Source organism: Hibiscus syriacus, unplaced genomic scaffold (genome assembly GCF_006381635.1).
Source record: "Hibiscus syriacus cultivar Baekdansim isolate YM2019G1 unplaced genomic scaffold, ASM638163v2 tig00111758_pilon, whole genome shotgun sequence".
NCBI lineage: Eukaryota > Viridiplantae > Streptophyta > Magnoliopsida > Malvales > Malvaceae > Hibiscus > Hibiscus syriacus.
This window is the reverse complement of record NW_024063170.1, coordinates 386,744-402,848: the sequence shown is the minus strand read 5'-3', so window position 1 is coordinate 402,848 and position 16,105 is coordinate 386,744. Positions and strand designations below refer to the sequence as shown.

Here is a 16,105-nt window from a genome sequence, read left to right as displayed (position 1 = left end):
ATAAACAGGGCTTTATGACGATCGAAAAGCATTGGCCCTTGATGATCACAGACCAACGAATGAAGTCCTAATGGAGGTTGCTTTCAAGAAGATGCCAGTGCTGTCATGGACCAAGCAGATAACGTTGAAGGCAATGGTGACTAGCTCTGTTATCAGCTTGGCCTTCAGTTTCACTGTCTGCAAGCTTAATCTCCATTTGTTCCTTGGTTGTGAGTTTTCCAGAAGCAGATGGAGGAGTATTCTGCAACTTTGCCAAATTTTATTTTATTTTTGAATCACTGTTGACATTTTCATCTCTTTTTACAGAGATTTGATCAAGCATTACAATATATATATCTTCCTATCATCTTTTTCATTCAGAGGCAATCCGTCCCAGCACACTCAAATCATGCTTCCTCACTTTTCTTTGTTGCACATTACTTGTCCTGCAAGCAAATGACTCTAAAATATGCTTTGAATCCAATAGCATATATGACTGTTTCAAAGGATATCTTTTTTCCCTTACGTCTATGCTGTGAGATTATAGGGATACTAAGTGCTGGGGCTTTTCATTTTATATTCGAAGATCCCACCTATGTTCGACACTAAATTCACATGCATAAATACTAGTCAAATACCGTAAAAGATGCCGATGGCAAACTAGAGCAAGAAACGGTATGCTCACCAGAACTGATTGTGCAATACAAATGAGTCAGTTGGCACCTTTTTTCCCTTCATCATTGCAGTTCCAGTGATAGAATGCATGTGTTCTGTTCATGATCTCCAGTGTCGAATGGCCATAACTCGCTTCCCGGAATGCTGAGTAATTTGGTTGGGGATCTCTGAATCTACAACACCAAAGAAAACATTTTGCTAAAGCCCAATAAGAAATTCGATATCTTAAAGATTAATTGCTCGAAAATAGTGAACACAGGTAAGTTCAATTTTTCCCATATCTATATCCGGATAAGCATCACATGCTATGCCGTACCTTGTACGTCAAGAAATATAAGGCTTTGAATCTTAACCTACCTTCCTGAGAAACCTTGTAACCCCCTCAGACCGATGCAGATAGCCCGATCCGATCCGGGGTGTCACATTAGGGCCACCGGAGCGACCCACTGTAAAATAACAGAAAATTTAAAACTTTTATTGAAACATGTAAACTCATAAAATCATTTATAAATACAAAAGAAGACTTTACCAATATTCAGAAATAAAACAGATTTTCAGACTCATATATATATAAAACAAAATACAACATATATGCCCCCTAATCACATGTACCATACTCTACATGCAACGCCGGAAGAACTCCCTTACTGAAATCGATAGTTGCACTAGTACAATTCTTTTAACCTGCAATGGTGAGTAATAGAGTGAGCTTCGGAAAGCTCAGTAATACATAACTATCAGATGCTGTTGCAAGACAAGCTGATAAATGGAAAGCCATATAATTTCCTTATTGAATCATACGTATACAAATTTTTGGAATAATATGGGGTTCCACTGGTAGTTCATCAAGTAGAAGCCATGAAGATCTTAGGTCATGAGAAGCATTCGTAGTATGACATTTTCAGGAGATCGACTAGGATGTCTAGTGTGTTCCAAAACAAAACCAGTGAAAAGATATAAATATTTTAAAACCATAGTTGAACCCCCAACCAAACTCCATTATGCAGTTCCCCAGAACTGCGTCCGTAGGGCTTACCCTAAGCACATAACAAAAGGGAGCCAACCTAAGGATATTCCTTGGGGCCTATGGGCCTACCCAAGGGTATCCTTAGATACGTAGGGTTACCCTAAGCACACAGCAAAGGAAACCAACCTAAGGATATGCCTTGGGGCTTATGGGCCTACCCAAGGGTATCCTTAGGTCCGTAAGGTCTTACCAGTTGGATCGGAGCAGTGCCTTCATACTTCAAAATCCTATCCATATTAAAAAATCCAGTAGAAATCAGTTTAGCCGTAAATCGTAATACCTGGATCGTGATCCAATAATATGTCATAACTGTGACAATGAAATAAATCATATAACCAATTTCCACATGTACACCATAAATAGTCAAATGATTAACCTAAGGGAGTACCTTGGGGCCTGAGAGCCTACCTAATGATCCCCTTAGGCCCGTAAGAAATTTACAGCTTGATCAGAGCTGTACCTCCAGTCTACCCATATAATATCCCAGTAAAACAGTTCGAGTATAACCAGTGAAACATAAAACCATGGTCCATAAACCAGTAGTTTCCATGATTCCATAAATCAGAAACAATTCATATTTTTCGATAAAAAACCATAATCGTAAATCACTTGCCATGTTGTCATAGTTCATAAACCAGTAAATCAATACTTGCCTTAAAACTCATTTCAAAACATATAAAATTGTCATGTAGTACATATGGAACACACTAGAGGATCTAAGTATTTCTCAGAGACATTTTTTAGTCATCAGGATGGATAACAGGAAACTTATGCAATTTGATCAGATTCCAGGAATGAGATCCTATTGAAGAGAATCGATTACTAACCGATAATCATACATTTAAGGTTGATACTTTAGAATTCCGCTATGATTCATGTGCATCAGGAAAGTGTTCAAGAACCTTTATACAAAATAATTCTAGATTCATATTTACTGAGAGTGATTTCATTACCCAAATAATCAGGGGTATTCAGGAATATACTTTGAATTCATAGGATTCCAGCCCAATTGAACCAAATGGGGTATTCAGAATCTTTTCCTTCTACGTTACTTGCGTGTTCAGACATGACCGAAGTGATTTGAGATGAAAATGTAGAAACGAAGATTTAAGATATTTACAATTTATGTCGATCGATCGGATTATCAAACAACTCGAGTTACACAACTCCCAGACTAATGCATGTCGACAAGTTCATTCAAATTCCTTCCAAGGTATTCACTCTTTAATACTAACAATTCTTGTCCATTGATCACCTTCAGAATCATCACCGAATAGATCTTAAGGAGACGAAAAGGTATTCTATTGGTCTTTATCTCCTTTCCACGATTCAACTATATTAGGAAATGTTGACGTACTGAATTTATGGTTCATAACCCATAGGAATGATATATCATGTAGGTTTATCCAAGTTTCCAGACTTATCCCAATCACTTACTTAATTCTCAGTCATTGAGGTTACTTAGTTCAATTTAATCAATCTGGTATTCATGGTTTTTTTGACTAACGAATATCTACTTCTTAGTACCGAATGTGCTCTAAAGTTAAGCTCAGCTAAGTACTTCCAGAATTATCATCAATCCAAACTTGAGAAGACAAACACGTATTCAAGTGATATCTATGTCATTCAGGTATTACCATAGCATTAGGGTTGATCTACTCGCTTAAGTTGTGTTCCATAACTTTTAAGGGTAGTACAACACCTATGTTTATTTGGATTTCTTAATTAATCCAAGACATTTACTTAGTCTAGTCCATAAGGACATTTTGGTCATTTTGGTGCTCAATGTTTTTCCATTCATTGCAAAGCTTGAGGATATCCATTTATTCCTGGGCTTGGTGATATTTTTGAGTCATTTCTATTACAGGGGTATTTTGGTCATTTTACAGATCCAATGTATTTAAATCATTTCTTTCTGTCCGATCTTATTATTTAATTCAGACTTATCATCTATTCCCTTCCCTTCGAACAATTCTAATAGAAGAACACCCTCGATGAATTATTCTTCAGGTATTTACTCATAACTCGTAGATTTCCAGGTTAAAAGTCTTTTCAGATGTTACTAACGAATTATCAAGAATTTTCCATACAAAAGTAGGATCTCAACAATTAAATCAGTAATTTATCTGTTTAAGTACAAATTCTCAGGTTACTTTCTCATTTAGAGTCAACAGACTATTTTTACCTCTCAAGGACATTTTCGTAATTTGTAACCAGATAATTTCGGTGTTAAACTCTTAACAAGGATAATATAATTTGGAGATCCTAGGGTTAATCATTTTTCCGGATAATCTCTAAACTGTAAATTATTCCTTAACAAACCTCTTATCCAACTTCTAGGGTCAATTCTTGTCTTTTTATAACATAAGTGTATTTTCATAATTTATCACTTAAATCATATTCGGTTCAAATCCATCTATAATCAAACAGGCATAATAGACCAATCATATATATATATATATATATATATATCCATGCATTTATCTATTATCAACATGTTCCATAAAGCATAAAGAGGTAGTAATGTATTACTTTGATTTCCGTGCCATACTGATCGACCATATAAATTCCATTCAAACACCCTCGATCTTTAATTTAACTTCCAATAATTCCTCAAATATATAACAATAGAAATTTCATAAAAACGGGGTTTAATTCCAGAAAACGAATCGAATCAGGAGATAAATCAGTGAAAAACAACTTATTGGGTTCGAATTTGACGAAACGGACCCCAAAAACAGACTCACAACGTCAAAAACTTTCAGGATAGGTGTACCCGGAAAAAGTCAACGGTCGGTCAACGGCGGTCAACGCATTCAACGGCGGTCAACAGGTAGGGTCGGGACGTCGGGTCGGGTCGGACCGGTCAAACCGGTTTTTTTACTGCCCACTTGCGCTGGAAGATCCCCACACGCAGGGACAGCGCATGCGATGGCCTGGGTGCCCCGAAAAATCCCAGAAAATTTTCTAAAAATATTTTAATGCATTTTGAGACACATACCAAGTTCGGTTCACAATTTTGAACGGCGGAGAGCTCGATTCTGAAACGTCGGAAACTTTGACTTCCTCACCCCTCCACGCGCCGGTGACGACGGAGACACGGAGGACAACGGTGGACTCGGAACGATGCAAGGAACACGATGGTGCGGGAGGTGTCGAAAACGGGTGGCCGGATCGACGTGAATCGACGGAAAACCAACGGATATTGAGTTAAAACTGACGATACTTCCGATTGAAATTTACGACGAACGACGTTGATTCACAACGAAAGGTTTGAGGGGTTTTGTTCATCGGTCGACAACGAACACGATGGTGGTTTCGGTTCGTCGAACGGTGGCCAAACGGTGCATAGATCGGAGTTCAAAGTGGGTTGAGGGGAAGAGAAAATGGGAAAAATATTATGCAGAAACATACTGGGTCACTGAATTTCCTACACTTTCTAAAATGGTTTGAAAACTTTAAAATTTTACAATTTAATCCTCAATTTCTTCCAAAATATCACTTGAATTCTATACTTTTTAAATTTCCAAAATTTAGCCCCTAAATTGGGGTGTTACAAACCTTGAGTTTCCACCATCTCCAACAGTGATGTAAATGGGGGCTGATTATTCTGGTACAGGGTAACATTCACAACTTGATACATTGTACCTTATATTCGAGATTCGATACTGAAAGTTCATAGGGAAAACATATGAGCATTTGTCCCGTAGATGCATAACACTTGAGTATGGATACATGATTCAACAAAGCTAAGTGAAAAAGTTATGGAAAAGAAGCATACAGATCTTTCATAAGCATGGACATGACCGGCAAAGATTACATCAACTTTATGGTTGATGAACCATTCTTCGAACACCACTCGCATACTTTCGCCCTCCATGAAATGTTCTTCATTATTATTTTACATTGGAACATGCATAAGAACAATGAGCCATGGGATTATCTCCCCGTCAACCTTCTCTAATTCTTCGTTAAGCCATATGTACTGAGGTGTCTTTTTCACTATTACACAGAAAACAACAATGTTATTCAAACTCGGTTATTCAAGCTTTTTTCCGTATCGTTCAACCTAAGTCCATTTATGCATCGGACGTGGATGTCGAATGCAAGTACTTCAGTGAAAGGAACTGTGGAAGAGAAGAAGATACCAAATGGAGAGTAGCTTGATAGCACAATTATATGTGCAGATGCACGCCTAATAGCATACCACATAGGGTTGCTGCTCTTAGAAGCCAAATGAGGTGTAGGATATCGATGGAGATATGATTTAAATGGAACAAGGTCATTCTGCACATGCATTTTAGAATTTCTCAATGTTAAACGCAATGAAAAACAATGATTATAAAAGTAATGCTTGTTGAATGAATTAGTCACCACTCACCATATAAGGAATGTATTCTATTTCATGATTCCCTACTGTCCAAATCCAAGGATGATATGCAGTACTTTTCTGGACGAATCAACCCCATGAATCCCACCGTATGCCAACACCCATTAAACATAGCATAAAACGGCTCGTCTAATTATATATTTGTACAAATGCATGGTCAGTATTGCCTTACATATATTTTTGCAGAAGACATTAGATGTAAAAAATCCACCATTGATTTTGGATTATATCAAACACCCATTAAAGATAATAAATTATCCCATTAATAAATGGAAATTATGTGGATGGTACTAATCTGAATCACATTTAATGCAACAGCGTAGATAATAATGAAAAAAAGATAGGATCACCGATACAAAAAGTGAGGATTAGATGCAACACAAAGTTCAAGATTCAACATTTAGAGCAAACAGTGAAACCGAAGGAATGAAAAAGGAAATAGCTTTAGAAAAGTAACTTTGACGTCTTCCCTTAGAATTGTTTTCTCTGTCCAGGAAATCTGGAGCTGTAAAATGGATCCACTCTCTTTTATGTTATCTTAGATTGGTGTGTGTGTGTGTGTGATTTTTCAAGCAATATAATATCTTCTCTTTTGGCACTATTTTTTTAATCAGCCAATATTATAAAAAGTTCTTCAATGCTATTTTTAGAAACATGAATTTGAAAATTCAGATTTCATTTTCAATGCAAATACTAAGGGTCCATGTGAGACCCAATCTTTGAGTTGAGTCAATAACAGGACTAACCCGTCGTCGTTCGCTCCTTAATTCTTTCCTGCATTCTATCAACTTCTCGATGTTCTCACGATTGATTCAGACTTGAATCTTAAACTCAATCGATCTTCAAGAATCTAAAAATTCAGTCTTTGATAAATAATTTCAGATCAGATGCATTCCACAATAATTTACAAGTAAAATGTGATGATAAAGTCGCATTTGATTATTATTTTATTTTTCAATTTTGGCTGTTTGAAATTAATGATTAAAATATATACAAGTGAATGATATCAAATATTCAATTGATATTAATATTGAGTCTGATGTCTAGAAAACAATTTCTTCTTCGTTTTACTGCCACCTTGTAAAAAAAAATCCTAGTCCATTTATAAAAATAATTTAATTTAAATTTAAATAATAAAAGCACATGTGTTATCCTCTTTTTTCTCTTTTATTTTTATTACTATTAATTCTTTTTTTTATATTATGTCTTTTATCTTTTTTGCTTGACTCTTTTTACTTTTAAATAAGATTATATGTTCTTGTGACATGATTTTTTTCTCTGCTCTTGTGGCGCGATCATCATGATTTTTGGTACGTTTTTTTGCATATCTTTGCGATTGTTTTGGTTCTATTACAAAATCCATCACGATATTTATTTTTTAATTTGTTAGTTGGTGGTCACTGTCACGGCCATCTTTCGGTTGGGCCCGGAATTGGGCATCGACTTAAATAATTGGGTTAGAGTCGCCACCGATCATTTTAAAACGATATTTAGGTGGATCGGACACCATCTTACATGATCTGTGTTTTACCAGAAATATGTCGGGTTTGGGAGTCGGTTACGGTCAAGGAAGGATTAACACCCTTGAATCGCCCTTTCGGTATCAATTAATTTATCGATTGTCTTTAATTGCGAAAAATTAAAAATTACTTACCTTCGATTGGTTGGAATTTCTCTAAAAAAAGTTGAAATTGTTAGAAAAATAACAACGATAATAATAATAAATAAATATTAAATAAATTAAAGAAAAACATAAAAAAATAAAGTAATGAAAAATAAATAAATAAATATTAAAAAAAAGTCAATCGAAAAAAATAAAAAAATAATAAAAATAATAAAAAGAACAAAGAATAAATAAAATAAAAAACATAGTAAAATTAAAAAAGAAAAAACATACACCAATAATAATAAAATATACACAATGCACGAAAAAGAAATGCACAATGCACAATGCACAACAATAAAATATGTATATATGTTATAAAATACACCGAAAAAATATATATATTTTATTTAATACACATTGCATGAAATAATAATAATGGCCCTAGGTGCAAATAGCTGGTGAGCATGGCTATACGTTTGACACAACTAGGAGTGTTCAGAATCAAGGATTTAATAAAGATATATATATATATATATATATATATATATATATATATATATATATATATATATATATAAAATAATAATAATAATAACATTAATAATATATATATATATATAATAACATATAAAAAATAAAACAAATAATGAGTAATAAGATAAAAATAAAATAAAATAAAATAAAGGATTAAATTGAAAGGGGGCAAATTAAAGATTTACAAAGAAAGAGGGACCAAATGGGAATTATCCCAGTTTTAGATGAAAACACGCGGGTCTTAAAATGACTAGGTCGGGTTATTGGGTCGGTCGGGTTGTGGTATAAAGCCAAAATTAAAACACTCCGACCCATTTTCATTTTGAAAACCAAATCAACCCCCTCATTCAAGCTATTCTCTCTCGGTGTTCATGTGTTCTTCATGAACACGATGAACACCACTGTGATTTCCAGATTCCGGCCGTCCCGACGCCTCGCCGGCGACGCAATTTTTTTTATTTTCGAAAGCTCTTCGTATTTTCTCTCAAAATATGTGCTTGTTGCTTTCAAAAAATGTCTTAGGGGGCTAGATCTAAGAGAGAAGATCCCAAAAACGCCCCATTTTTTGTTCATCGACGATCGATTTTTAAGTCAAAAAATAGGGGAAAGCACACGAAATATAGCACATGAAAGTGAAGACCAAAAAAGGTAAGAACTTTACCTACTCATCTTCGAAATGGTACAAAAACGCTTTGATTTCACTACTTTTCTCTTTGTTTTCCTCTCGGTATTTCGAGTGTAATATCGTGTATTTACTCGTAGTATTTCGTATCTAATCCCCCCTAAAATGTAAATGTTACATTTATTTATATAAAAAGCAAATACTATTTTTAGACCCCTAATATGATTCAACATCTGTTGTTTGTTGGTTGTGGTTGAGCCTCATGTATCCACATTTGCTGGTGGTTGAGAAGAGTGGCGGTTGACGCGTTTGGTTGAGAAGTATGTGGCGCTTGGGTTCTCCCTTGTAGTGTTGGACAAGGGATGAGGTTAGGGTTTCAAAAACCCTAACCGATTCGGGTGCTCGGATTTAGACCCGGTTCGCGGGTCTTCTTATTGCTGGTTCGGGCTGCTCCTACTGTGTTGTTGGGTCGTGCGTCAGACTTGGGTTTTGGGCCTGACACAATGTGAAAGTAAATGTAAATGCCTAACCATGTAAATAATAAATTAATATAACAATATATATATGCTATGTAATTATAGCCTATAATGTGTATATATTATGTAACATAATACTGGTACATTATATACAATAACACATAACATAAATTAATATGGAAACATAGTCGGACGAAAATATGTGTCGACAATTGCCCCTCTTTGTCCTTTTTCAGGAACGAAAAATAGGACAAAGATAAAAAGACACAAATTTTCGTTTGGTGGAGTTGAAAATTGACTCTGATATTTCAATTAAGGATAACTCCCTGTCGAATTGAGTTGTTAATGACTCATTCGTCATGAAGTTGAGTCCATCTTGAAATGATATGGAATTAAAGTCGCAGTTCAGAATTTGAATTGGAATGTGACTTCTTATTGCCAAATTGTAGTCAACTTCGGTCTTCTTCTCGATTTAAAGATCTTAGTTAAAAAATTCGACTGGAAAATAGTTCCTTGACTCTACCATGTGATTGATAGTCTCTCGATATGGAACTCAGAAATCTTTGTTGACAGATAGTTTTTCTTGACTTAAGTTGTGCTGTCAGAAAACGATTTATGTTCACTAAGGTACGACTAACCTAGGTCTTCTCCTTGACTTGAATACCTCGACTCCAACCGGAAAGTAGTGTGATTGATGTGTCATCGAGCTGAATGGAATTGAACTCGACAATTTTGTTGACAGTTAGCCCTTTTTGCCTTGAGCTATCCTGTTAATTTGATTTGCCTCTGAGCTGAATGTAATTGAATTCGAAGGTCTTTGATGATAGATAACCCTTCTCGCCTTGAGTTATGTTGTAAATTGGATGTGCCTTTGAGCTGAGTGTAATCGAACTCGAAGGTCATTTTTTGGCAGATAGCCCTTCTAGCCTTAAGATATGCTGCAAATGATGTGCCTTTGAGCTGAGTGTAATTGAACTCGAAGGTCTTTCGTTGGCTGATAACCCTTCTTGCCTTGAGCTATGCTACAAATGATGTGCCTTTGAGCTAAGTGTAATCAAACTCGAAGGTCTTTGTTGACAGATAACCCTTCTAACCTTGAGTTATACTGTAAATGATGTGCCTTTGAGCTGAGTGGAATCAAACTCGAAGGTCTTTGTTGACAGATAACCCTTCTAGCCTTGAGTTATGCTGTAAATGATGTGCCTTTGAGTTGAATGTAATCGAACTCAAAGGTCTTTGGCAGATAACCCTTCTTGCCTTGAGCTATGCTGCAAATGATGTGCCTTTAAGTTGAGTGTAATCGAACTCGAAGTTCTTTGGCAGATATCCCTTCTTGCCTTGAGCTATGCTGCAAATGATGTGTCTTTGAGCTAAGTATAATCGAACTCAAAGGTCTTTGTTGGCAGATAGCCCTTCTTGCCTTGAGCTATGCTGCAGATGATGTGCCTTTGAGCTGAGTGTAATTGAACTCGAAGGTCTTTGTTAATAGATAACCCTTCTTGCCTTGAGTTATGCTGTCAATAGTTCTTTTAAAAAAATGGCTTCCCTTCACGGGTCTAAGCCAGTCATAATTCTTCAGGTGGTTCTCCTAAGTGGGTCTGAACCAAGTTATATGATTTTGGATGACTCCCCTTCACAGGAAAGCCATGTGGTAAATTCTGTCAGCCGAATATCATCCGTCGTGGAATTGAAATCTGGCTTGAAAAATGTTTACTGGAGACTAGCCACTCGTCGTTGAGTTAAGCTGAACTGGAATTGATCTGAACTGGCTTTCGAACCCGTCTGAAGTTGATTCAATATGAGGTGTAGCTTATCCCTGTTGAGTTAAACAACCCTCATCGATCTTTCTTGAAGGTACTTTTGAATCGAGTATCTTTAGTCTTAAAGTCGAAACTTGACTCTAAAAGCTACAAAAAATTATGTATATGAAAAATGATAAATGTAATTCTCTTAAGTATGTCTAAGATGCATGCAATATGAATTAGTCTTGGATGGAGTCTCATTTTTGTCTGCCAATCTGATCCTTGGAATCGATCATGGCCCATTTTCTTCTCGGGTTGCAGTCTTTTCACATTTGAGACTGTTCTGTTTGAAAATGTTTTTTCCTTTCTCTGATTTTAAGAGGGAAGAATTCTGAAAAACATTTCTCCTTAATTCAGGCTCATAATCGAATCAAATCATAAACATGAGTTCAAAGAATATCAAAAGAATCAATAACTCTTTCATGCTTTTAGAGTTATAGTTCTTTGACAAATGTTGAAATAGATGAGTTCGCATTAGGTTGACCTCCTATTTTCTAAGGTTTCAGCCATCAAAGAATATCATTTTTTGGTCATTGCAACGTGTCTTTTCTTGGCTTGGAATTTTAATTGGATGCGGACAAAATGACGTAACTAGCATGATCAATTATAAGACCTTCTATTTTATTCCTCTGAAATCTTCCATTTGTTTAAGCTTCGTAGGCTCCTCTAACAAAGGTAGTGTAGAAATATCGGTCTAAAAATAAAATTCTTGAGTGCACGTGTGAAGTTGACTATAACAAGTGTTCCTTAACTTCCTTAGTCAATCTTCATCAAAACTCCTTATTTAATTTGTCATTGTCTGGCTAGCTGAATCCATAAAGCCGGGGCATTTATCCAATTTCTCTAGAGGGACAACTAGGGCTGTAAATGAACCGAACGCAACGAACGGAGGTGTGTTCATGTTCGTTCATTTAATAAATAAATGAGCACAAACAAACACGAATATAAACGAACAAAAAAAAATTTGTTCATGTTCATTCATTAAGGAATATAGCTTGTTCATGTTCGTTCATTTAAATGATAAACGAACATAAAAGAACGTGAACGAACATAATAATAAATGAACATAAATTAACACAATAAACAAACATAAACAAACAACACAAACACAAAAAACAAACTTATTCGAGCACAACAAATGAATGCAAAAAGAAGTAAACAACAAGAATAACAACTTAAAATTCATTAATATAACCTGCAACTTTAAAGTTAATTTGTTCAAATACGACAAAAACATGCATAAATCATATATAAGCTATATGAACATAATAAAGTCTTAAAGTTAATTTATTCAACAAAACAATCTTCTTAAAATCAAAACAACTTCAATAATCTTCGTAACATATTCAACTTGCCCTCTGTTCGAATATAAATGAATGAACATAAATGAACATATAATCGAACACTCATGAACGTAAATGAACGAACGAGCCCTTTGTTCGTGTTCGTTCATTTAATTAAACGAAAGCAAAATCTTGGTCATGTTCGTTCATTTAATAAATAGACGAACATAAACAAACTTCTTGCCACACGGGTCATGAATGGTTCGTCGAACATTCAATTCATTTACATGCCTAGGGACAGCTCAATATCATTCTATAGATATTATAATCACCTTTATCAGGCTAGCTGAATATTATCCATAAAGTCGGGGCATTTAACCAATTGCTCTAGAGGATAACTCAGGCTTTATTGTATATTATAATCACCTTTATCAGGCTAGCTGAATCTTCTCCATAATGTCAGGGTGTTTAACCAATTGCTTTAGAGGGACAGCTCAAGCTTTATTGTATACATATAATATTATAATCTAGGTATACGGATCTAATTTCTTAAGTTTGTCAAGAAGAACCTATTATTGTCTAGGTGCTTTTGAAAGTCAAGAAATCTCATCCTTAGAGTTCAATTTCCAAGCAGCTGACTTAAACTAGATTCACCTACTCGACTATTCTATCTGTAAAGATAATGATCATCATTAAACGTCTTAAACAAAAAATATAGTAATGTCATATGGAAAAGAGCCCCATGTTGTCCGCACCTATGCACTCTAAATACCAAGCCTTTTTTTCATTCCCTTATGAGAGGAAAATGCTATATTGGTTATTTTCCAGAGAAGGGTACGGTGTTTGAGCGTATCTTCTTAGGTAAGTTCAAAGATCATCGTTTAATCCTTCTACTTTGTCAAAGATCTATAACTCCAATCATTTACAGAGTTTTTAATTCGGTTGATATTCAAAGAATTTCAAGTTTGCAAATTTGATTCATTGTTCACAATCTTTAAAGTAGCATAAATTTATTCAAATGTTCATATAAAAAGGAAAGTTCAAAAACAAGTTACACTAAAATATGAGAAAGTTCAAAAACGAATTCAAACAAGATACTGCAAATGATGAAATGAAATTATATTCTTCCTTATTTGGTTACGCATTTTCTGCATGATTCTTCTGAATGCGAAGCAGTTCTCGATAGTGTACCCTAGGGCACCACCATGATATTCGCAATGAGCGTTCTCATCATACTACCTGGGGTATGGGGCTTCATGGGTTCACCGGGTATGGCGACACTATGTGAGTGTCAAAAAATTGTTGGCAAAGTTCCCATTTTTTATGAGACATGTGAATGTGATAAAAAAGAGAAAAATAATGTGAAGTATGTAGGAATTCATGATGCATGCAATGTTCGAGACATTGATCCAAAAATGTGTCTATTATTATAAATAATCCTTATTAGGGACAAAAGTGTTATTTCTTAAGAGACAAAAAACATTGTAAAAGTATATTCTTTTAGACCCCGAACAGCTTCTGACAGATTGATTCATCTTCTGTCACCGGTTGAATACCCTGTCGAACCGTTCTGGCTCCTCTGGCTAAACCGTGCAAGTGACGAGCTGTTTTTTGCACTTGTCCCTAGAAGTCTCAAATGACTATATCTCTGGTTTTCATTATCTGTTGAGTCTGTTCCCTAACGAAAACGCCATTGAAGCCCTCAATCGTTAAGAGCTATCTGAAGTTTATTTTCTTGTTTCTTGAATTTGTCAACAATGGCATCCAACTCAGTTAGAGTTTCGCCATCTTGTTCTCGTTGTCTTCGAAAGGATTCTCCAGGTCAATAATCTTTTTCTTGTATGCCCTTGCAAATTTTTGCCAACTCAAAAAGTTGACTTTTGGTGTGCTCGCGTAAATCTGGTTCATTCCGAGTCTTTTCTGATCATAGCTGGACTTCTGAGCTTTTCATCTCTTGTATTATAACCCCTTTTTCCATTAATACAGATTATTTACGTTTAACGAACATGTTTTTGGTGGATCAACACCTCTTTTGAATGATGCAAATGTTGAAAATAAAGTGAAAGAGAACAAAAAATGAAAAGAATTAGTGAGGTAAATCAAAACAATAATGAAAATAAAAAATCCTACCCCACATGTTTATTATTTCTACCCGGACATGATCTTTATCCCCTAAGTTGATTTCGAACAAGTCCTAACCGCATACATTTCTAGTTCACATGCTTTTAACAGAAAATAAAGCAGGAAATAATCTCAAAATAGCCTAGGGTTTGAAATGAGGCTTTGGGGTGGGCTCTAATTCCCCGTAGTCTCCCAGTTTAGATTCTAAAAAGGTCCCCGAGTTCTCCTTGCTGGTGCTCCCCTTGAGCTTGCCAGACCCTTAGTCCTAAGCCCATTACAAGCTTATTGGACTAAGTTAAACTCGAGAGGAAACATTCCCTTATGCCCGCAAGGTAAATAAATTCACACGAAGACATAAGGTATATGAATCTTGAAGGTTACTTGCTAGTTCCACACGGAGAATAAATTCTCACGAAGGCGTCGCTTTCACCCCCACTTAAAAAGGGTTTGGAGCTCGGGTATAATTCTAGTTTACTATTACAAATTATTTAAAATAAATACGATAAATAGAAACTATTAACATAATTATACATACCACTATAAGTCAAAAGAAACATCACATATGTCTTATTGATACTGATGATATGTATGTCTTTCCAAAACGATGCTCCGATAGCTCCTTACTGATCGTATTTATCCTTATTAGAACCTATGCATGAAAATCATCACACGCTAAATATAACTTAGTGAGGCAGTAATAATCTAAGTTGAGAAAAATCTGAAAATATCATAAACATCAATAAAATAATTCAACTTAAAACATTAAATTGGCAAACCAACTTATCCAAGTCGATTTCTTCACTAAGACCTGAAATTTCGTTTTAAATCATGAACTCTTGAAAATTCTGATAAATCATATCTGATAAAATAAGCATATCATGCTTTTTGTCAACTAGAAATCATTCACAACTTGCATACTCATTTTCATAGTCCAATTCATATTTATGAGAACATAAGATACGTGAGTAAGGTTCGCACTATGCACAACACGATACAAATCGTAACTGATAATGAGAGATGATGCACTTCAGTGCCATCATAACCTAAATAAGCACCAGGGGTGTTAGACATTGATACACAAATGTATCAAAGCTGATATGATAACATTGAAATACAAATGTACCAAAGTTGATATGATAACATTGATACAAGAATGTATCAAAGCTTATAATACTCAACTAATGGCATGTCAAGTGTACCAACAGTTCTCACTATAACACACAATGGGATGATGTATCATAATAAATCCATCAGAATAAATCCATCATAAAAATACCATACTTGTGTAGTTCATACCCTAAATCATTCATAAAACTGATATAGAATATTATAAAAATATTTTTATAAACTTTATAAATCATACTGTAAATTGGAATGAGGTTGACTTATCACAAGTCGTCCTCGATCAAAATAATTAAATAAATAAATGTACTCACATTTGCCTCACTACAGAACTTTTATACAATAGTCTTAGTCACGAGCTTTGTCCTTTCCTTTCGGATAGTTCGGATTGCTAGATTTATCGTAGTCTGACAATACCAAATTATAACAAAAATGTTTGAACTGTATATTAGTATCGTACTAGCATGA

At 35.0% G+C, this 16,105-nt stretch overlaps 1 pseudogene; it reads right to left on the bottom strand.

The window, feature by feature from the left end:
* Positions 1-352: 352 nt before the first annotated feature.
* LOC120169325 lies at positions 353-6,176 on the bottom strand (annotated as a pseudogene).
* Positions 6,177-16,105: the final 9,929 nt, after the last annotated feature.